This window comes from Ursus americanus, chromosome 5 (assembly GCF_024610735.1).
Source record: "Ursus americanus isolate L20-20 chromosome 5, mUrsAme1.1.p, whole genome shotgun sequence".
Taxonomy (NCBI): domain Eukaryota; kingdom Metazoa; phylum Chordata; class Mammalia; order Carnivora; family Ursidae; genus Ursus; species Ursus americanus.
Window position 1 is genome coordinate 74,674,957 of NC_142131.1, and position 6,683 is coordinate 74,681,639.

Here is a 6,683-nt window from a genome sequence, read left to right on the forward strand (position 1 = left end):
TCATGGTCCCTGGACACTTTTTTTTGCTTCACCGTGAGAGACAGATATATGAAGACTAAGCCAAAGAAAACTGTTTTTGTTTCAACTTTGATCATCACGTGATTCTTTTTTTATTCCAACAAATAGAATGGTATTTTTTTCTGTCATAAAAATGACCATAAAGCTCTCATCATCCTCGTTTCCTAAGCTTGTGTGTAACTCACCGTAGACTGATAATTATAACTCCCTGCTACCCGATAAGGCAGACCTCACCTCAGTTTTCTCTAATAAAATATTACAGCCCTAAATTCATTCTTTATACGTGGATTCATTCAGATAACTTAAAATCTTGGGACTCTCTAGGAGGAAACAGTGCGTTTCATCAGTAAGCACAAATGTATGTTTTTCTTTCATTTCCTAAACTAATGAAATCTTGATGCAACTGGATGGAATCTTTTTTTATTGTAAATATATCATAAAATATTTCATATAAAGCTTGGGGCCTATTGGCTGTGAATAATTGTTCTGCAGTTTTTCAAATTCTTCCATTTTACTTGGACTCCTCACCATCATTGTAAAAAAAAAAAAATTGGAACCATCTAAAAAATTTAAGTAAATACTCAAATCCCTTTAACAGTTCATCTCCTGAACTATTTTTAGTGTGCCATGTCAAAGGGAATTTCACATTTACAAGGTAACGAAGTGTTGAATTTATTGTCCCCTCTCTCCCATCATGGTAAATGTTCATCGAGTTGATAATGAAACTGTAGCAACATCACGTTGCTTTGATGGCTTTAGATGCAGGAGAATTTGGAAGCCAATCTGCAGTTCATTTAACTTGTGCCCACGCCATCTGCTTATCTGCATCGCTCAGCCAGCCAGCCTGCTTCTTTTCTCCTAGAGTCTACAGCGATGATTAACCTGGATGAAGATTCCTGGCAGCCTCCGTTGACTTCCTGAATCTTCCACCCCGTCCAGAATTCCCTGGTGGAGCCTGGCAGGATATTTGGAAAAGCAAAGAGGCTTTTTTGGCTCAGGAGAGAGTAGACATAAATGTCAGCTGGTGAACCATCACTGAGGAGAATGACTTCAGGGTTCAAGGCTTGTTGGAAATAAATTTCTAGTCACCAGCTAACTATAATATAAAACTAAGAAGGGAAATATTCTGGGCTGCTTCATCTCCCGTGTCGATTCTGTAGCAACAGGAATAGTGAAGTTCAACTAAGTGTAATGTGCCAACAAATTGTTTTCAAAGTCATTTGGAGGGTAAGATAGGTAATTATTTCCTTCCTTCCGGACCTATAGCAGAGACAAGTGGGCCCTAGAAGTCTGATTCCATTGGATGATAGGGGCTATGCTTTTTAATATGCCTTGGGATATCACTGAATCAAGATCCATTATATGGGGTTAGCCAGGGCAGCAGCCTGGGTGACATCGAATCTTCTCTGAGTGCACCACAGAGTGTCTGGCCTTCCATTTGGACCATGAAGATGAGTCATGGGCCTGCCCTGCCATTATCCTCCACGTATGTGGTTTCAGTCATCGTGTCCACTTGACCTTCGGACGGCGCAACTGCCAGGAACTGTCCACTTGTCCAATTCAGAATCAAGGAAGAGTGTGAAAACTGATTATGGAATGCAGGCCTGTAAGTCAGAAGTGAGAAGTTCCTTATTTCAATAGCTCTCAGGCAGCAGAACCTTCTCTTGCCCTGTTGTCGGGCTGGTGCTGAGCATTCTACCCCAGCGCACACCTATCCGTCACTGGGACATCAGTCAGGATAATTCATGGTAGTCCTATGTTTCCTTGTGTAGAGTCCAACAGCATCTTTTTACATTGGGCATCCGGTGTCTTCTTTATTGGCAACTGGTGAGAAAATATTTTTCTGCGGAAAGTTCCCCATATAACAAAGCAAGAAGGAAAAAAGGAAAATAAGAAAGACAGGTCTAGGGGTGCCTGGGTGGCTCAGTCATTAAGCATCTGCCTTCAGCTCAGGATGTAACCCCAGGGTCCTGGTATCGAGCCTGGCATCAGGCTCCCTGTTCCTCTGGGAGCCTGCTTCTTCCTCTCCCACTCCCCCTGCTTGTGTTCCCTCTCTCGATAGCTGTGTCTCTCTCTATCTCTGTCAAATAAATAAATAGAATCTTAAGAAAGAAAGAGAGAAAGAAAGAAAGATCTAAGATCACTACATATCAAGACAAGGGAGTGGTTTTATGATAAGAGTCCAGACACTTCAGATGAAGGCATCCCATAGCACGTGATGAGTCCTCTCCTTCAGACTCAGTTGTGTAGAGTTAATTGACATTCCTTGACACCACTGCCCTGGGCTAACTTTTCTCAAAATTGTGAGGTCAGCCATGCATGTTTTCCGTGCCTTCCAGCTTCCCTTTTTGAGCACAGTGTCTGTCTTTCTGACCCCCTCATCACAGCACTCATCAGAACATTCTCCTTGGGGCTGATTCCTTCACTGCAGCCCCAACTTCCCTCCCTCCTATACCTTGTGCTAAAAGCACTACTGCAATTATAAGCCTACCTAATATTTGCTGAAATGTTTGCGATACAGGTTATTGATTAATTTGTTTTTTTTTTTTAAACAGAGGATTCCAGGGTATCCGTGATATTGAAACATGAAAGGGCCCATAAGTAGTGGGGTATCACAGTCCAAGATACTTAGCCCCAAATTTTGGTGTCAGTTGAAGTAATTATATTCTCTTGATCCTTAGAGGGTGGCCCACTGACCAGTGGTTGACTGGTCACTCACCTGGGAGCTTACTAGATAAGAAGACTCTTAGACTCTATCCCAGACCCGCTGAATCAGAGTCGGCCTTTTAGCAAGAGCCCCAAGGAATGAGAAAAACAGATCTATTCCATACCAAGTGTGAGTAAAAATAAATGGCGTCCTGTGTCAGGCTTCTGGTCAAGACCAAAAGAAATGATCCTGCCCATAGATGAGGGCTGGAGAAACTTCTCAGGGAGCAGTGGCTCTCCAAACTTAGGGTGCAAGAGAATCTGGAAGGCTTGTTGAAACATAAATTCCTGGGCCCCAACCTCAGATTTCCTGGCTTGTATCTGGGGGAAGCCTGAGAATTTGCATTTCTAGCCAGTTCCCAGGTGATGCTGATCCCGTGGTTCTGGGGACACATTTTGTGAAACAGTGACATATGGTAATGTGTATATTGGGAACAATCTATGTTGGTCGGGGCCCTGGACAGAAGCCCTGTGGCAGGAGCTCTGTTAGGCCCTTATCTATACAAGAGTAACACTTTACTCAGAAGCCTTAGATCAGGATTCCAGGGCAGTCTTTACCACATCCGAGGCTATGTCCTATTTTTGTGATTTCTTGAGACTTAAGTGATTCTAATTGGAGGATCCGAGACTCAGGAGATGGAAAGGGACACGTGTGATGATGAGTTGGGATTTTTTTTTTTTTTTGAGGCAATCAGGGAGTTCTTTCTCTCAAAGTTGGCCAACACTGTGCCTGCAGGTGGACCCAGGCACACTTCTACCAACTGATTACCCTTGATATTCGTAACTTACCGGGTACTGGAAAAATTCGGAGTCTAACTTTTTAGTCGTATGAAGTAGTCTGGTACCAAATGATAGAGAAGTCCCAATATGTTTGGAACTCACCTGTATAGTTTTGGTCTTTTGGATTTCTACCAAATGGGACAAACACATTTCTCAGTCCACATGTAACTCGAATGAACAAATGACTGCACTGTTTGCATAGATGGGCTGTTACTGTCTAGGAATAAGTACACTCAGGAACTTGGTGATTTCTTTAGTTACGTGTGGCAATGTTAAAAGCTGAATCTGTGTTCTGATGAACTTTTACATCTGCCGTGTGAGTGATAGATCAGGTATCAGGCGTGATGGTAGAATCTGATCATTGGTGTCAAAGCTCATACATATTGAAGAACCTTGACCGTGTCAACCTGAAATGTTACCAGTTCTCTTGTGAAGGAGATACCCCTTCAGGGAAAGGAGACCTGAAGGGTCAGGTTGAACCTTCCAGAGACACAGGTGAGGATAGAGGTGGGCAGGGTATGTCAGAATATGCTGAGAAGTGAAGAGAGAGCTGGGGTTGGTCATGGTGAACATTAAGAGTAACCATAGGTGATGTCTCAAGGACAGGAAAAAAAAGAAAAAGAAAAGAAAAGAAAAGAAAAGAAAAGAAAAGAAAGAAAGAAAGAGAAAGAAAGAAAGAAAGAAAGAAAGAAAGAAAGAAAGAAAGAAAGAAAGAAAGAAAGAAAGAAAGAAAGAAAATGTAGAGTCTGTGGCTGTTGGAGTTTGTTGGGACATAATGTTGCTTGTTTCTGAGAACTGCCTCCCAGTATAATATGCCTTTTCTTTTTCCCCTTGGTGTAGTTTCGTATGTGAAAGAATTTCTCTGAAGGGTTTTTTTAATGAGAGACTATGGACTCTGGGCAACAAACTGAGGGCTTCAGAGGGGAGGGGGTGGGGGAATGGGATAGACTGGTGATGGGTACTAAAGAGGGCACGTATTGCATGGTGCACTGGGTGTTATATGCAAACAATGAATCATGGAACTTTACATCAAAAACTAAAGATGTACTGTATGGTGACTAACATAATATAATAAAAAATATTATTAGAAAGGAAAAAAATAAAATATGTCACTCTAAAAAAAAATAGTAGTATTCTAGAACCTGGGAAAATCCTTCAGGTTTCCTAGATTTCTTTTATATTTTAAAACCTAAATTGAAAAGCTGCGAGGCCCTGGTCTAAGCCGCAGAGGAGACGTGAGGGCTGGCACTTGCTACTGCCTTGTGAAGTGTGTAGGAAAGTAGGAGCTTGTAATCAAATCGAATAAGTTAACTGGGATGATTCCATACAGCTCCGGGGAGTTAACGCTGTTGCCTTCTCTCTAGGCCCTCTTGCCAAAACCCTGCTGCTTTACTTCTCAACTAAAAATAACCTCCTCTGTCCTACTTTTTGGTTATTAACATTTCTTAATTTGTAAGGACTTTTCTCATTTCATGGCGTCTTCTAAAAGCTTTATTTCCCTGGGTTTTAGCTACTGTGTATCTAAGTGAATTATAGCGAAAGCCTCCTTGTCTAATACCTGGCAGTCCTGCAAAAATCAACACTTTGAATGGTCATCTTCCATAATGCCTGGGTGGGTTAAAAGCAATTCTGTTGGAAAAAAAGATCTAGACCAGAGTGAAGTTGGTTCTGCGAAGATTAGAGAAGGCAGGATGCTTCATTCTGTCATAAAACTTCTCCAGGTAATGTTAGTATCACTGGGTTTAAGGTTGAAGAATGAGAAGATGACAGTCTGGCATGATGTAAGCTGACTTTTAGTTACCTATTTTTACTAATTGAACAAGCACGACAAATACGTAAAGGTCTTGTAAGAGTAATACACGTCCATTTTTGGACAACTCACAACATGCAGAATATATAAAACAGGAAAGCCATTAATCACGAGCCTACACCACAGGGACACCATTCATTTGTTCAGTGTGAAGCATTTAAAACGTATTACAGACGTTCGTAACCCTCTTCTGGCCTTTCTTCATGCATGTATTCAGTTACTTACTACAAGGAGGTGTAACAACATGGCGGCAGTCTGGCCCCTGCTGACTTCGAGTAGCATTGAATATGGCCAATGCTTTATTCCAAGGAAAGGCAAAGAGGTAGCGGGTTTTAGAGCAGAGGTCTGCTCTACAAACAAGCACACCGTGCTCGCTAGAGACTAGATTTGAATTGGTAAAACCAATGACTTTTCCTGATCCTTATGTTTGGTGTCGCCATAGGTAAACTGCATGTTTCCTCTCTTCTCTTGGGCCCAGGATACTACCCTGGACCTTGTTCTCCTTCTCCATCCCCGCTTACTCTTCTACCTCCACTTTCTGTTTATTGAGGTTCCTTCCTGGGCTCAGATTCTAGCCCTCTGCTTCCTGCCTGCTTCATCTGGATGACAACCATCCGTTCTTTCTGCTTCAACCATCACCCTCGTGTGGTGAGTTCTAAATGTATGTGGCCAGACAAGACCCATTGGTTTTAACCCACCCCTGCCTCTTTGCCACTGACACTTACCAGGCATCGCCTCATGTGAAGCTCTGGATCAGGCATCGTGTGTGGCTAGGAGATAGGCAGTGTGTCTTCTTGTCATGGAGGTTATGTTCTAGAAGGACTAGACAGACCACAGCCAAGCGATCAAATAAGCCTATAATTTAAGATGGTGGCAAATGTTTGGGAAGATTAATAAAGCAGAGTATCTGAGGACGAGAAGTAGGGGTAGCACATCCTGTGTTGATAAGGTGGTCATGAAAATCTGGGTAAAAAGGTGACATTGGCGTTGAGACTTGTCAGAAGAGGCTGACCGTGTGAAAATCTTAGAGATGCTCATTCCAACAAATGAAAACAGAGCAAGTGCAGAGGTCTCAAATGACAAAGATCATTATCCAATGATAATGATCGACCGAAAGGAAACGTATTACAGAGTCAAGAGCAAAAATAGTTAATTCCAATTCCAGTAATCCGCAGGACAGAGAAGTATGGAAAATAATGAGAACATGCTACAAGGGAATCTCATGTTAATAATATGCTGTAAAACTTTTATAATATCAGTATGTGTTATTTTATAACTTTATTTTTAAGGTTTGCAACTGTATTCCATTTTATGATTATGCCATATTCTGTTGAACCAGTAGCCTTTTTATAAATTGAATTCCACAGAA